Raw genomic sequence first — 17044 nt, 5'->3', positions numbered from 1 at the left:
GAACAACAAGAACTTCAGAGGAATTACTCCATCCACAAGCTCTTGGCTCTCTAGACTTAAAGAAGACTTGTCCCTCCTCACCTATAGGGTGGGAGATAAGAATAAACCCTTCTTGCTTTCATACTTAGCTACATTGTAACTTAGCCCTTTACCCTCCCCCACCCACAAAGTGGGATGGCCTTGTAACATACAAACCATGTACAGTTGCTGATTCTTTAATTTATTTGCAGTAGGAGCCTCTTGTCGGTGTCAAAACCGGCGGATCTCGGGTAGGGGGTCCCGAACTGTGCGTCTAGGCGGACGGTAACAGGAGACAAGGGACACGATGTTTTACCCAGGTTCGGGCCCTCTTGATGGAGGTAAAACCCTATGTCCTGCTTGATTGATATTGATGATGTGGGTATTACAAGAGTAGATCTACCACGAGATCAAGGAGGCTAAACCCTAGAAGCTAGCCTATGGTATGATTGTTCTTCGTCCTACGGACTAAAGCCATCCGGTTTATATAGACACCGGAGAGGGCTAGGGTTACACAGAGTCAGTTACAATGGTAGGAGATCTACATATCCGTATTGCCAAGCTTGCATTCCACGCCAAGGAAAGTCCCATCCGGACACGGGACGAAGTCTTCAATCTTGTATCTTCATAGTCTTGGAGTCCGGCCGATGATGATAGTTCGGCGCGCATGTTGTCTTCGGCATTGCAAGGCGGGTTCCTTCTCCGAATAATTTATAGAAGATTGTGAACACCAGGATAGTGTCCGGCTCTGCAAAATAAATTCCGCATACCACAGTAGAGAGAATAATATTTACACAAGTTCAATCTGCTGACGTTTTGGTGGCGTGACGTCACACCACTTCCAAGCCTTTACTCGAATCGTTTTTATTGTACCACCTCAGCGTGTTTAGCGAAGCGGTTTCCTTGGCACGTCTTGTCTAAGCAGAGATTGTGTTCCCCTTATTCCGGGATTCTCATAAATACGGACGTGGGTAACCCAACTGCGCCCGTTGCCACGCCCCCTCCATCGAAGGCGGGTTCCAAACGGTCACGGGGATGGCTCTTGGTATTCTTCCTATTTATAATGAGACCAAGGCCCGTTCTTTTTCTTCAATCCTCAATCGAATCCGCCGCCCCTCGCCCCAAGTTCCAACACCCAGGGCTCCAGATTCGGGTACCTTCGACCTTCGACAATGTCCGGCTCCGACCTATGAGGCCGGTGGATGCCCTCCTCCGTCACAGAAGAGGACGTGCTAAAGCTGAGAGACGCCAGGTACTTAACCTACGAGATTTCACATAGGTTGCCTACCCGAGGGCAAGTTATTCCTCCTCCCGAGCCTGCCGAGAGTGTCGTGTTCGTGTATCACCTCCGTCGGGGTTTAGGCTTCCCGATGGATCCCTTCACGAGGGGGCTCATGTTTTACTATGGGCTGGAATTCCATGACTTGGCTCCGGAGTCCATCCTCCACATCTCATCATTCATTATCGTCTGCGAAACCTTCCTCCGCACTACCCGTCACTTCGGCCTGTGGCTCAAAACCTTCAACGTGGAGCCGAAGATGATCGAGGGGCGTCAGGCAGAGTGCGGCGGGGCGGTTATAAGCAAGAGGGCCGATGCTCCATGGCCCAAGGGCTCTTTTCAGGAGGAGCTCGGTTTGTGACAACAGGAGTGGTTCTATATCACCGCTCCCAGGGGCAGCAGGCAGAGGCCGCCGCCCGTCTTTCGCCAGGGCCCTCCACAACGGCTGTCGTCATGGGTCAACAAGAGGCTCGACTGGGGGCCGTCCAAAGACATACCCCTGTTGCAGGGCCGGATTCAAAGCCTCCAGGAAAGGGAGATCAATCTGGTTGTAGTGGCACAGATTATGCTGATTAGGCGTCTCCTGCCCTGCAAACGTCGCCCCCTCCGCCTGTGGGAATTTAATTCGGAGGGGCCATGGGCTCTCCAACACTTCATGGGTTTGACGCCCGTGGAGATGTACAAACTTTTCTTCGGATCGCAAGAGATGCGTCCGGACATGACCGAGGATGCTGGCCTAAGCTGCAATCGCCCGGATACTCAAGTAAGTAGGAGTTAATTGCATAGGAGTACCACAATTGAGGCATTACATGCAGATTGGTACCATTTTTCGTAATTTTTACATGTCAGTACCAAGTTTGGGGCGAGCCGTTACAAAAAGGTCTAAATCACGTATAAATACGTATTAATAGTGTATCTAACTGACGGGCCTGCCTATCGGGTGCCTATGTGGCAGATTTTTTGCAGAAAACCCCCTAGCTTTGTATGTAATCACATAAATGCCCATTATTTCACGGTAAAAAAGGCTGCTGAGAGGGTTTTTTTTTCGTTCGCAAGTTTTTCAGAGATTAGTTTGAAAGTTTCCGGCATATTGAACAAATAAAGTATAAAAACGAAAAATCATGCGCCAGAAGGATTCAAACCCACGATCTGCGGTTCTGCAGCTACGCGTGCTAGCCAAGCCGCCAGGGCTTCACCCACGACGGTATGCAGGCGATATCTCTTTAATAACGGTTCGAAACGTTCGGCCGGCAGTTGGGCTTAGCGAGGCCTTAAACAGACGAGCTGGCGCTGGGCACTTTCTTAATGGGTCAGCCCACTCGTTGCGTCGTACCGAGTCGTTACTAAAATTCCACAAAAAATACGATGGATCGAGGAATCGAACTCGAGACCAGCGATCGAAAGGAACAGTTCTTTGCCAGTCGATCTATTGAGTGTAAATGTTATTTTTGGCCGCGCGAACATTTAAGAACTAAATGCAACGCTAGACAAAAGAAGTCGAAATTTAGACCGTTGTACATTTTTTAATATAATTTGAACATTTTTGTAATGTACAATGAACAAATTTTAATTACACATTACAATTTTTGTGAAATATACTGAACAATAAATAAATACACATTGAACATTTTCTGTGATATACGCTGAACCATTTTTACATATACATTGAAAATTTTTTAATGTATGTTGAACAACTTTTTGCTACACCTAGAACATTTTTGTGATATACACGGAACTATATTTATATACACATTGAACATTTTTGTGATCTATACTGATTTTTTTAATTATGAGCACATTTTTCAAAATGTGAACAAAATTTTAAAACCATGAAGAGTTTCGAAATCATGATCAAAATTTGGGATTTCAAAACATTTTCTTGAAAACAAAGTACAAAAATAAAAAAGGATAAAGGATAAAATAAAATAAACAGAAACAGAAACAGCAAAACAAAACAAGGGAAAAAGAAAAAAGAAAGAAACAGGAAAACCCGTTAAAAGAAAAAAAGAATAGAAAGAAATTTGGTTGAGGGACACTAGTGGGCCGGCCTGTAGGCAATAGTGGCTTGTGCGTCTCTCGTATATTAAGTGTAGAGCCTGGGTTTCACCAACCGCGTTGCTGTGGCTTTGTGGCTAGCGGGCGCAGCGCTACGACGGCAGGTCGCTGGTTCGAAACCTAGCGCGTGATATTTTTCGTTTCTGTTATTTGTTTGTTAAATAGGTATTTATGTGATTACATATGAAGCTAGGTGGTTTCCTGCAAAAAACCTGCCACATAGGCACCTGATAGGCGGGACCCTTCGGTCAGATACACTGTCAATACGTGTTTATACGCGATTTAGACCTTTTTGTGACGACTCGCCCCAAACTTGGTACTGACACGTAAAAATTACGAAAAGTGGTACCAATCTGCATGTAATGCTTCAATTGTGGTACTTCTGTACAATTAACTCAGTAAGTAGCCCTGTGTCCGGACACATTGTCCATATATTTATCATGGGTTTGCCTTTTAACCAGCTATCCCTTGGACATGAGTGGATAACGCAAGCAAAACTGATACGGTGTCCGGCCCCCTCCCTGAGATCACGCCGGATCCCGTGTTAATCAAAATGTTGGAGGTTGCACCTTCGGAGGAGGGAGAAGGGGGGCACAGGGAAACTACCACCTCTGCCAAGGAGGCTTTCAGAAAGGGGGGAATCGAGAGTCCCTCCTTCCAGGGGGAGAAGAGGACCGCTTCCGGAGACCCGGAGGCCAAGGCCTCAAAGCGGGGAAAGAAATCTGCATCGGAAGGTCCTGTGCCGGGAAGAGCCCCGGCTGCACTGTCTCCTCAGAGAAATCATCCCTCCAGCGAGCTGTAAGTAAAAAGGGGGAATTTTGTAATAGGGGACACCCCTGCTTTATTTCTAAGGGTAACCGAAGTTTTCACCTTGTAGTTCGGATCTCAGCCCATCTCAGCAGAGCTCATCTTCGGGGGACCTTCGTCCGGAGATGATGGAGAGCGAAACGCCTCCATCTGCCGCCCCGTCGGGCGGGGCGGACGACCCTGAGGTGTCGTCACGGAGGGTCTCCCCGAATCCGGTGGGGCCGGGGAGTTCGGCACCCACTGAGGTACGGCCGGTGGAGCTGCAGGATTTGCTCAAGAGGGCGTCTATTTCAGAAGATCACCGCACATTAATGAATATGGTGATTGAAAGGATCTCATCCGCCGAGAGCGGGTTGCATGAGGCCGTCGGAAGTTTGCTGACGGGGCTTGAGGTACGCAAAAAATGACATACCTTTTAACAGTTTTGCACATGGAGCGCGCCCTGTATAGATAGTAGCCCCTGAGACTTGGTATGCTGTCGAAAGCGACCGCGTACCGAGGATCATAATCTTAGTTATAGAATGTCGCCTTTTCTATGCAGGTGGCGGAACGTTCGGTGGCCATCCGGACTGATGGAGTTGCCGAGCTGAAGCGGCAACTTGACGTTGCGGATGCGGACATCGCGCTGGTCAATAAACGACTTAACGAGTCGCAAGGTAGGTGGTTGCTCCGCGGTCACCTAGTAAGGGAGCTAATGCCCGTTCATTACAATTTGTATGCTTGATGCAGATGGTGCTGCTGCTGTGGAAGACCTTCGGGCAGAGCTCGCTCGAGCCAAGGAGCAAGCCAGGAAAGGTGATGCGGCTGCCTCGAAGGCAGTGGAAGAGCTAAAAGCCGAAAAGGCTGCTCACTGCTGAAGCAGGGAGGAGATGGCCGGAATGGCCGTGAAATTAAAAGATGCTACCGACCGCTATGAGGTTCTTGAAAGAGAACGCCGAGTGGAGCGAGAGGGCCTGAAGAAGGCCGCCGCCGAAGCCAAGGATGCCCGTAGTGTGATGCGGGCTATGAAGGAGGAACTGCGTCAAGCCGGATACATTGCGGCTGGAAAGCCCTTTCTGCTGCGTAGGATGTTCACGGATCCGAAGTATGCTCAGTTGGGCCAATTGTGTGGTGCGGAGGATCCTTATCTGGATTTGGCGGCGAGTGCGGCGGACGCAGTCGTGCACTTTCGAAGCTAGAAGGATCACGAAATGGAAGAGCTTTTCTGGTCTCAATTTCATAGTCCGGAGCGTCCACTTCCGTTGACTGATCGGCTGGCTGAGTGGGCTGAGCTGAATAGATTGTCCGGACTTGCCATGACGGATGTGGTCGCTCATCTGTGGCCGGAAAGGCCCAAGCCTGATAGTTATTTTGGCTTGTTGCAGCAATTCCTTGGGGCGGTGCCGCATATCAAGGCGATGAAGCGGTCGACATGCATAGAAGGTGCACGGATGGCTGTCGCCCGTGTTAAGACATACTGGGCGGAGATGGATGCCACCGTTGTTGCATCCCGGGGTTCGGACAAAGGCCGATTACCCGCCGAGCACTATTTTGAGGAAGTCCTGCAGGGCGCTCATTTAATAGAGTCGCAGTGCTCGAAAAATGTTATGTTCAAATGACGTGTATGATTTGTGAGATCATGTTTATAATGCAATAGCTTTTTATACTTGTGCGTTCAAGTATTGAACTATCTCCTGTGCGGCCGTATATGTATATATAACCTAAAAGATGGCAGTCTTTGGCTTCAGCCCCCATGCACATGGTGTGGGGGTGTTTGCAAAAAGAAAAGCGCTTTTTCACACTTAATCCAACGTCTTGGTCCTTTGAAGGAGGTGATAGCGTAGCAAACTAGGCAATCGGACTATAATGCTTTATCACTTTCACTTAGCCATAGGAGCTCGAAGGTGGGGCTACTATATAGCCCCTAGAGGCACCGCGCTTCTCCGAACTCGGGGCACGTATGTGCCTGACCGGGAAGCGGTCCTTCGTCAAAGCGGAGGAATTCTAAACAATCCAGTGGTCGATCGAGTGGTTGACCAGTTTCTTGCTATATCATGACAGTCAGTTTTCGGCTTTCTCTACTGAGGTGCTCGCCCGGCCGAACTGGGGCACAATCGCAGTAGTTCTCCTGGTGCCGCGTTAGCCGATGGTGCGAAACGTAAGGCAGCAAAACACAGGAGCCGGGCAAACCCAACATTTGACCAAAGACATGATTCAGAGCTGATGCATATAAGGCCTAACTCGAGACGCCGAGCACTCCCTGAGGTGTTCAGTCTTTATGATACCGGGTAGAACAATGCCCTAAGCCCCTAGTGTCCAGGTACGGGCGGGAACTTCTGACGCGGCCGATGCCAAAACGCCAGCCTCCTCCTCGGTTATGGTAAGAAACCGGGAGATGTGTATCAACAAGAGACAGTAAGAAAGGTTTACGCAGGGTCTTAATCTGAAAAGAATCCTTGTAACGGGTCCCTGCTGCACGTCTGCGCCTGTGTCTCCTTTGTGCCGTATCCTGGACGGGTGTAGCACGCGCTTCATCTGTAAAGGAGAAGAACTTAGTTTGGAAAAAATATCGTGCAAGAGGTGTAATTAAAATAGATTATGATGAATTTGAGCTTTATTGGCTCTCATTGTTTATACGTGCAGCCCCTTGTAAAGGGGTATGCGGCGGTGAAGCCCCTTGTTTATTTATGCCGGACTCGCCTAACCGTGTCCAAGGTCTGAATGACCTGTTTTTAGGGCTTTGACCAGCAAGGTCGGCTTAGTGTGCGGCTGTCAACGCAGTCTTACTTTTCCCGTGGTCGAGGAACACTCAGATTTACTCTTTGCTGAGATTATGCCGTATGGACCAGGCAATTTAAGTGTAAGAGGCGCGTAATGCGGTATTGCGTTAAAGCGGGCGAATGCTTCGCGTCCCAGTAGTGCTTGATAGCTACTTTTGAATGGGGCGATATGGAAAATGAGCTTTTCGCGACGGAGGTTGTCGGATGAACCGAACACGACCTCTAGTGGTACAGAGCCTGTACATTTGGAGTAAAGGCCAGGCGTCACTCCTTTGAAGGAAGTGCTGCTATGGTGAATTTCGGTAGGGTCTATCCCCATTCTGCGGACGGTGTCCTGGTATAGCAGGTGCCGTACTATGTTTCTGTGTTATCATATGAAGCGAGTTTACTGTTTTGACTTCTAGTGGGAAAGTCTTCTGTTTTCCGGCGTGCTGCTTGTGGGGTTCGTCGTCTTCGCTTGGTGTGTCGAACCCCTTGCGTTCGGCGTTAAGTCGGCCGGACTGCTTGAAGACCCAACAATCTCTGTGGGTATAGTTTGCAGGCTTCCCGGGGGTACTATGTATTTGACATACCCTATCCAAAATTTTGTATAGGTTGGATAGCTCATCACTGTTGTCCTTGAGGGGCAGTGTTTTATTATTCGGCCGAGAGCTTTTGAATCCGGCGTTGACCGCCGTGCTATTTGGGCCATTTTCCTTATTCCGACGCTGATCTTTTCTGCGTCGTGATTTCCTATTTCCATCCCTGACTTCGGATATACTCGGGTCGCTGGTGCTGCATCTAGCCAGCCAGCTGTCTTCCCCCGCGCAAAAGCGGGTCATGAGGCTTGTTAGTGCGGCCATTGTTCTTGGTTTTTCCTAGCCGAGATGTCTGGCGAGCCATTCGTCTCGGACGTTGTGTTTAAAGGCTGCTAAGGCTTCGGCGTTCGGACAGTCGACTATTTGGTTCTTTTTGGTGAGGAACCTGTTCCAGAATTTTTGTGCTGACTCTCTGGGCTGTTGAGTTATGTGACTTAAATCGTCTACATCCGGAGGGCGGTCCTGAAAATTTGCTCGAAACGCATCCTCGAGCTCCTCCCAACTTCCAATGGTATTTTCTGGGAGGCTTTTGAGCCAATGCCGAGCTGGCCCTTTGAGCTTGAGGGGTAGGTATTTTATGGCATGGAGATCGTCTCCTCTGGCCATATGTATGTGTAGGATATAATCCTCAATCCAGACTCCGGGGTCTGTTGTTCCGTCATATGCCTCTATGTTGACGGGTTTGAATCCCGCTGGAAATTAATGGTCCAGTACCTCATCGGTGAAACATAGTGGGTGTGCAGCGACCCTGTATTTAGGTGTGCCGTTGTCTTCAAACACTCGGCGGGTTGTATTGCTCCCTGGAGTCTTCTTTTTTGGCCCGTAGATGGACCTAACCGGGCCATCTTTTTTGCGAGGATCTTTATGTGGATCGTGTGCCGGTTTGTGTGCGGCGCCCCTTGCCGCTCTTAGCCTGTCATCTGGTCGTCTATCCGGCCAGGCGGCGTCTTTGTTTTTTGACTGTGGGGGCTCTACGGCCTCCTCGTCAAATTCGGGCAACAACTTGCGCTTCGGGTAGCTCTTCGCCTGGTGACTATTGCCGTATTTATCTGCGGTATTGAGTACTTTGCTCCATCTCATTTTGAGTGCATCCTCCGCTGTTTTGAGCTTCCGCTTTTGCTTCTTCAGACTTCTTGCAGTGGCAATGAGCCTTTTATGAAGGTTCTTATGCTCCGGTGGTTTGTCGGGCGTGAGATCGTCTGGACTGTTGTTTTCGCCGGGGATGGGTTGCTTGTCCGATCCATCCTATTCGGATGGTTGCTTGGTGGCATGTTCGTCGTCCACCGCTTCACCCTGCTCTAAGGCTGGGTCAGTATGGGTGTCGTTGCTATCGAGGCGGGACTTCGGGCGGCGCTTGTGTCGCTGTTTTGGTTGTTTGTTGGGGGAGTTGTCCTTCGCCACGTCCCGTTGTTCCTCGTTGTCGCTTCCTTTTGGTGTATCCACCATGTATATGTCATATGATGAGGTGGCTTTCCAGTGCCCAGTAGGCGCTGGTTCTTGGTCGTCTCCGGCACCGTCGTCCATACCGTCGATGTCTTCGGAGTCGAAGTCTAGCATGTCGGTTAGATCGTCGACAGTGGCTACTAAGTGGGTGGTGGGTGGGCTTTGAATTTCTTTGTCGTCCGCATCCCAACCGTCCTGACCGTAGTCCGGCCAGGGCTCTCCTGATAACGAGAGATACTTTAGCAAACTCAAGATGTCGCCGAAAGGTGAGTGTTGAAAGATGTCCGCAACGGCGAACTTCATGACCGGTGCCCAATCGGATTCGATTGGAGGGGCGCGGGAGGTTCGGAGTTCGGCGAGGAGTCTGGCACCTCGGAGCCACGAGCTTCGTGAGGAACAAGGTCAGTGTTCGGCTCTATCGCTGTAGAGGTTGCAGCCCCCGAGGCGGTGTCTAGCCACCCGTCCTCGATCTGAGCAGTCGGCTCCGAATTGAAGATCGGAGCGGACTCGTGGGCGGCCTCCAGGGTACTGTCCGGCTGCAGAGCTAAATCATGCCCGTCGTGACAGTGCGGCGCGCTCGGCTGTGGCTCGAATCCATCGAAGATCAAGTCCCCGCGGATGTCAGCTGTGAAGTTCAAACTTCCAAATCTGACCTAACGGCCAGGGGCGTAGCTTTTGATCTGCTCCAGATGGCCAAGCGAATTGGCCCGCAGTGCAAAGCCGCCGAATACGAAGATCTGTCCGGGGAGGAAGGTCTCACCCCGAACTGCGTCGTTGTTGATGATCGAAGAAGCCATCGAGCCTATCGGTGACGGCACAGAGGAACTCTCAATGAAAGCACCAATGTCGGTGTCAAAACTGGCGGATCTCGGGTAGGGGGTCCCGAACTGTGCGTCTAGGCAGATGGTAACAGGAGACAAGGGACACGATGTTTTACCCAGGTTCGGGCCCTCTTGATGGATCTAAAACCCTACGTCCTGCTTAATTGATATTGATGATGTGGGTATTACAAGAGTAGATCTACCACTAGATCAAGGAGGCTAAACCCTAGAAGCTAGCCTATGGTATGATTGTTCTTTGTCCTACGGACTAAAGCCATCCGGTTTATATAGACACTGGAGAGGGCTAGGGTTACACAGAGTCGGTTACAATGGTAGGAGATCTACATATCCGTATTGCCAAGCTTGCCTTCCACGCCAAGGAAAGTCCCATCCGGACACGGGACAAAGTCTTCAATCTTGTATCTTCATAGTCTTGGAGTCCGGCCGATGATGATAGTTCGGCTATCCGGACACCCCCCAGTCCAGGACTCCCTCACCTCTCCTACTGTTTCAGCGGTTCAAAAAAAATTCTCTGAGTTCCTCTTCTATAGCAACGACATCCTCAGTGATCATCTCTCCCCATGCCCCCCGGTATCGTCTTCAGTGTCAGATCGACCAGCCTCTTCGCCTGCATACACACAACATGGTTGGCACGAAATGCATCTCTTCCCAGCATCACTTCCCTAGAAGTTGGCACCCCTCATCTGCAGCCATTTGTGTGCCTATTTTTCTAAAAGGGAAGACAGTCACACTTCCTAGCATGATAATTAGCAATCTTCAAATATCATAATAGAAAACATATGGACGAAATTAGTTCTTCATGTGAGTGTATGGACAAAGTTGTGGCTACCTGAGTATGAAAACACGATGACACCCACAAAAGCTTGTGTCTAGGGAAGGTCCCACAGTCTAGCATATTCATCAACCCTGGTGAATTGAATGATTAAACAATTTGTGTCCATATTCTTATTAAGTGCAACTAATCATCACAAAAAAAAGGTTAAATGGAATATTATGATCTAGCACTCAGTAAAATATATATGGTCATCAGCTGTGCAAAAGTTAGTTCATCGATTAGCATCAAGAAAAACAAAACAAAGGTATTTTCCTTTCTGATGAAGTCAAATACACACAGAAAAAATAAACAACAAAATATGCTTGGCAGTGCCATTGATTTCGTGAAACCAATAGTCAAGCAACTCCATGCAAGGTTGGCACATTGGGTACCATATGTAAGTGAGTGAAATGTGGATAAGCATGTCCTCACAGTACCATTGACTAAATCATTTCTCTTGGATCCTATCATTACTAGTAGAATGCCCGCTTGTTTGCCTCAGCTGCAAGTACAAAAGTATGCACACCATTAATGAACTGGGGAGAGCATCGGTCATCGTACATCCATTGTCGGCTCATCTTCATTACGCTGCACCAAAAAGATCAAATTAATACAAGTTCATACATAAAGTTCATACAACACTTATTCTCATAAAACAACATACATATAACTCTCTAGGTAAAGCATTTAAATGCAACAACAAATGCGATCAAGATCGCAATTAAGGTAACAATTGATGCAACAACATAATGATACCAAGCCTCACTATCGATGGTATATTTTCTAATCTTTCTAATCTTCAAGCGCATTTTCTCCATCTCGATCTTGTGATCATAGACGGCATCGGCAACATGCAAATCCAATTCCATCTTCTCCCCCTCAATTTTTTTCAATTTTTCTTTTAAATACTCGTTTTCTTTTTCAACTAAATTTAACCTCTCGACAATAGGGTTGGTTGGAGTTTGTGGTTCACATACCTCCTAGATAAAAATATCTATGTCAACTTGATGGGCATAATTTGTCATAAACATGAAATGCAACAAATAGTTATAAAAGAGAATATACCACATCCGAATCATAACCCGGACGAGGGCCGATGGGGACGGATATCAAAACCATGGCACTATATATAACAAACAACGTACGGGTAAGATAATTATACAAGTAACTATATATCTATATCACATAAACATGATTCTTTTATATGAAAAAGATAAGAACAAGAGGCTCACTGGAAGGTGGAGCCGGCGACGGGTCGGTGCGGGCGATCGATGGTGGTTAGGATGGAGACGGGAAGGCACTAAGTAAACCACACCTACATATGCAAACTAAGAGTTATTTTGACCTCAAATTGCATGTAAATCAGATACTAACACATATAATTCCTCCCAAAATAAAACCCACAAATCACTATACTTATAGAGCACTGCAAGAGCTAATCTAGCAATGAGAGATGGAAGGACAAAGTTGCTAACCTTTGTGATCACTTGGATGGATGGGGTGACTGCAAATCTTCCCAAATTTTGGCAAAAAAGAAGTATGAGCTCGAGAGGAAGAGGAAGAACACAGAGGAGAGGAAAGGCGAAGAACAGAGCGCTCGGGATGAACGAAGGGGTTTATATAGGAAGACCTTTAGTACCGGTTTGTTAGACGAACCAGGACTAAAGGTGCATTTCTAGTCCCGGTTCATGGCATGAACCGGTACTAGAGGTGCTGGTGGGGCCCCAGCCTGACAAAAGCCTGCCACCACCTAATGTGAGCCGCCCGCCTAGCCGTTGCAGCCGACACTAATGGTCATATTAGTGCCGGTTCAAATACAAACCGGGCCTAATGAGCTTCACATTAGGCCCTTTTTCTACTAGTGTCAGTAGATTTAAAAAAAACTATGTTTTGTAGGACTTGAACCCATGACAACTGGGTAAGGTATCGGAATCCAAAACAGCACACCATAAAATGATTTATGTATCAAAATACAGCCTAACTTATATATATCTGCACAGAACCGTGTGAAATATCTATATATAATAAGTGGATTTCAGAGAATACAAAAGTGAATCATCTGCAGGTAGACGGCACCGTGGTCAATTGCCGATCTCCGTCGCGTGATGGACAAGTCACATAAGACAAACCAGAAGGGAAGGGAACGCTATGATCTAGGAACAAACAGTAGTCGATGCAACAGAAGGAAAGAAATCGCGTGATTGGAAAACGATCGGATGGGATCTTCAGTCTTTTCTCCTGATTCTACGTGAATATATACAATTTGAGGTGCATATTCTTTTCAGTCCAACGCCCTTAGCATGGGTTGTGAATAAGAACCCAACCAATTTACAGATAGATCCTTAAAAAAATAGCTAATTCATAAGCGGTCAAAGGAACGATGACATGGCATCCACATGGCCGGGTTTTTCCCTCTCGGGCCAGTTTTGGCCTTATTCGATCAAATTAACGAGTTTACGGACTATATTCTATCAGTTCCTGAGTTATAGGCTTAAAATGTGTAATCGGTTTGAGTTTATGGGCTGGTGGTACATTTCACTCTTTATTTGGACACTCATACCGAATGTGCATAAACATTCCAAATGTATACCAATTCTCCCAAAGACCAGGACAAAGATTTGGTGCATGGTTCCATTTACATATTGGGCATCTCCTTGGCATGCTCCCAAAGGATTGCCTATGACTTGCTCTAGGCGACAATCGGTTCTAACATTCCTACTAGAACATAAAAGATGTTGCCACGCCCACCCATCTCAATGCAAGTATATTAAAATTATTTTCAAAACTGAATAGTATAAGTATCTAGCATTCAAATTACAATGCTTCATTACTGGTTGCAACTCGTCATCGTGCCGGTTGCAGTACCGGGCGCCTCTGGTTGTAGTTGCTAAGGCTCGCCGCCATGTTAGGTTGCACCACTAAGTTCCTCTGGTTCCAGCTTTTTTTGTGTCGGTTGCAACACTGAGCCTCTCCAATTCTAGCCCTCCGTCGTGCCGGGCGCCTCACCAAACGCCTTTGGCCACATACTTTGCAATCATTGGTGTCATGAGCTCAGCTGACCACAGTCAACGGGTTGGCACCAAGTTCTGCCTCCGCTCGTAACATGACCTCTTACTACTTGCCACACATGTGTTCGCCGTCCTTGAAGCACCGCACAGCCGACCGACCACTATGTAGAAGCCGAAAAAGGACACAACGCTCCATACAATTTGTCCATTGAAGTTGGCAGCATTCTCGAGCATTATGTTCCACCGAAGAGAATGCGAGAGTGAAGGACATGTTGTAGCTTTTCCTTGTCATACGGAAATGACATGATGATACATAACAGGAGCGGTGTACAGAAGTACTCCATGCGAATGCATTACTTCCAGGTCCAAATAGTAGAAAAAAACATCAGAGGGAAAAAAGGCTAGCCTTAAACCATACTTTTGGTGCCCAATACAAACGAGCTAGTGAGCAAGGAACATTTGATTCAGAATTCGTTTGAGTGGAAGGAAATGAATGATTTGGTGCATGTTCGATTGGAATGAAGAGAAATAATTAAAAATTATAAATTTCACGATAGTCCATCCAGAAGGAAAATTTCCATCCGTATCATTCGAAGGACGGAAAATAAACGATGCATTAGTCTTAGCGGAAGGAAAACACTGATGTTGCTACAAAATTTTGGCCCCCAAGCACACAAAAGGGAGCAAGGAAACCAATCCTCGGCAAGGAATTAAATAAATACTAGGAAATTACACGTGCGTTGCAATGGGATACACGATTAAAACACTATCGTGGCGGCAAAATTGTCATATCGTGGAAGTAACCGCTACCATAGCACTGTCAATGAATCGTCGCGGCAGAAAATCATTAGTTCTCGGCATATTCATTTAGTTCCATATGTTAATAACCCCATCTTTAAAATATTATATATGTATCATATCAAAATGTCCATGCATATAGTTATAACAAAATCCGAGAAACAATAGTATGTATACATTATTACAACAACCATTTTTTGTCCATAAATAATCCAGTTAGTCAATAATTACATTATGTGTTGCAGATCTAAATAAATATCGATAACTTTTGTAGTCAGGGTACAACGAGTGTGCACACCATTTCATTATATACTTCTAAAGCCTATTCAAGAAATGAGCAAAACTAAATTCTTTTGTATCTCGTATGTAAATCTCTCACGAACACTTCTCAGAAAAATCCATACAACGAAAATGTCTCGCTTTCAATTATTCCCATTAAACTCTCTCTCTCTCTCTCTCTCTCTCTCTCTCTCTCTCGTATTTATCTCCCATGAAATCTCTCTCTCTCTCCCTCTCTCTTGATAGTATTTGTCTCCCATGAAAATCTCTCTCCCTCTCTCATGTGAAAGTATTTTCTCGCCCATGAAAATCTCTCTATTTCTCTCTTTCTCTCTTTCTTAGTTACAACCGTGAAAATCTCGCTTTCCCTATACCCCAGTGCTCTCTCTCTCTCTCTCTCTCTGTGTCTCTCTCTCTCTCTCTCTGTGTGTGTCTTTGATGGAGACAATCGCATAGCCATGGCGTTGTGTTGTCGTTATGGAGATCGCACAAGCTATAGATATGGATGCATGGTTGTATACACGAATACGAAACTAATTGCCATTAGAATGAAATGTTAGTAAAAAAATTCTACCATAGTTGAATAAAATAAAAAGGAAGAATCCACTAATGGGTCATGATCTCAAAAATATAGGTGCGCCAACGAAGAACATGTTGGGCATTAATGGTCCAATGACCCACAACGGCAAGAGGTAATTAAGGAGGGCATCCCAAAAATCTTCAAACCCTAGGCACCAAAGAAGTCGAGCAAGAGGCATAAAAGATCATATTCTCACGCTGGAAAAACGAAGGCATCGCTGTGCTCCAATGCCACCTGGGCCCACTGCCAATACTATCCTGGTTGTCGCTTGATCTACCGCGTGATGCCATAAGAGAAGAACCAATGTGTGACGCCCCCGATTCAATCGTACACTAATCATGCACGCAAACGTGTACGATCAAGATCAGGGACTCACGGGAAGACATCACAACACAACTCTAAAACCATAAATAAGTCATACAAGTATAATAATACAAGCCAGGGGCCTCGAGGGCTCGAATACAAGTGCTCGATCATAGACGGGTCAGCGGAAGCAACAATATCTGAGTACAAACATAAGTTAAACAAGTTGCCATAAGATGGCTAGCACAAACTGGGATACAGATCGAAAGAGGCACAGGCCTCCTGCCTGGGATCCTCCTAACTACTTCTGATCGTCGTCAGCAGCCTGCACGTAGCAGAAGGCACCTCCAGTGTAGTAGGAATCATCGTCGACGGTGGCGACTGGCTCCTGGACTCCAGCATCTGGTTGCGACAACCAGAAAGAAAGGAAAGGGGGAAAAGGGGGGAGAAAGCAACCGTGAGTACTCATCCAAAGTACTCGCAAGCAAGGAACTACACTATATATGCATGGGTATATGTGTAAAAAGGCAATATCGGTGGACTGAACTGCAGAATGCCAGAATAAGAGGGGGATAGCTAGCCCTATTGAAGACTACGCTTCTGGCAGCCTCCGTCTTGCAGCATGTAGAAGAGAGTAGACTGAAGTCCTCCAAGTAGCATCTCCAAGTAACATCGCATAGCATAATCCTACCCAGCGATCCTCCCCTCGTCGCCCTGTGGAAAAGCGATCACCGGGTTGTATCTGGCACTTAGAAGGGTGTGTTTTATTAAGTATCCGATTCTAGTTGTCATAAGGTCAAGGTACAACTCCAAGTCGTCCTGTTACCGAAGATCACGGCTATTTGAATAGATTAACTTCCCTGCAGGGGTGCACCACATAACCCAACACGCTCGATCCCATTTGGCCGGACACACTTTCCTGGGTCATGCCCGGCCTCGGAAAATCAACACGTCGCAGCCCCACTAGGCACAATAGAGAGGTCAGCATGCCGGTCTAAATCCTATGTGCACAGGGGTCTAGGCCCATCACCCATTGCACACCTACACGTTGCGAGGGCGGTCGGAAGCAGACCTAGCCTCTCTTATACAAGAGTAGGCGTTCCAGTCCAATCCGGCGCGCGCCGCTCCGTCGCTGGCGTCAAGAAGGCTTCGGCTGATACCACGACATCGAGTGCCCATAACTGTTCCCGCGTAGTTGGTTAGTGCGTATAGGCCAGTGGCCAGACTCAGATCAAATACCAAGATCTCGTTAAGCATGTTATTATGAAATAACCGCGGACGCCAACCAGGGCCAGGCCCACCTCTCGGCTAGGTGGTCTCAACCTGCCCTGTCGCAACGCCACATAGTAACAGTCGGGGGCCGTCGGGAACCCAGGCCCACCTCTACCGGGATGGAACCACCTGTCCTTCCAGCCCCCACATCGGAATCACTTGCGGGTACTCAACGAGCTGACCCGACTTCAGTCATCATCTGTATAGTA

Source organism: Triticum aestivum, chromosome 7B (genome assembly GCF_018294505.1).
Source record: "Triticum aestivum cultivar Chinese Spring chromosome 7B, IWGSC CS RefSeq v2.1, whole genome shotgun sequence".
Classification (NCBI taxonomy): domain Eukaryota; kingdom Viridiplantae; phylum Streptophyta; class Magnoliopsida; order Poales; family Poaceae; genus Triticum; species Triticum aestivum.
This window is presented reverse-complemented; position numbering follows the sequence as displayed.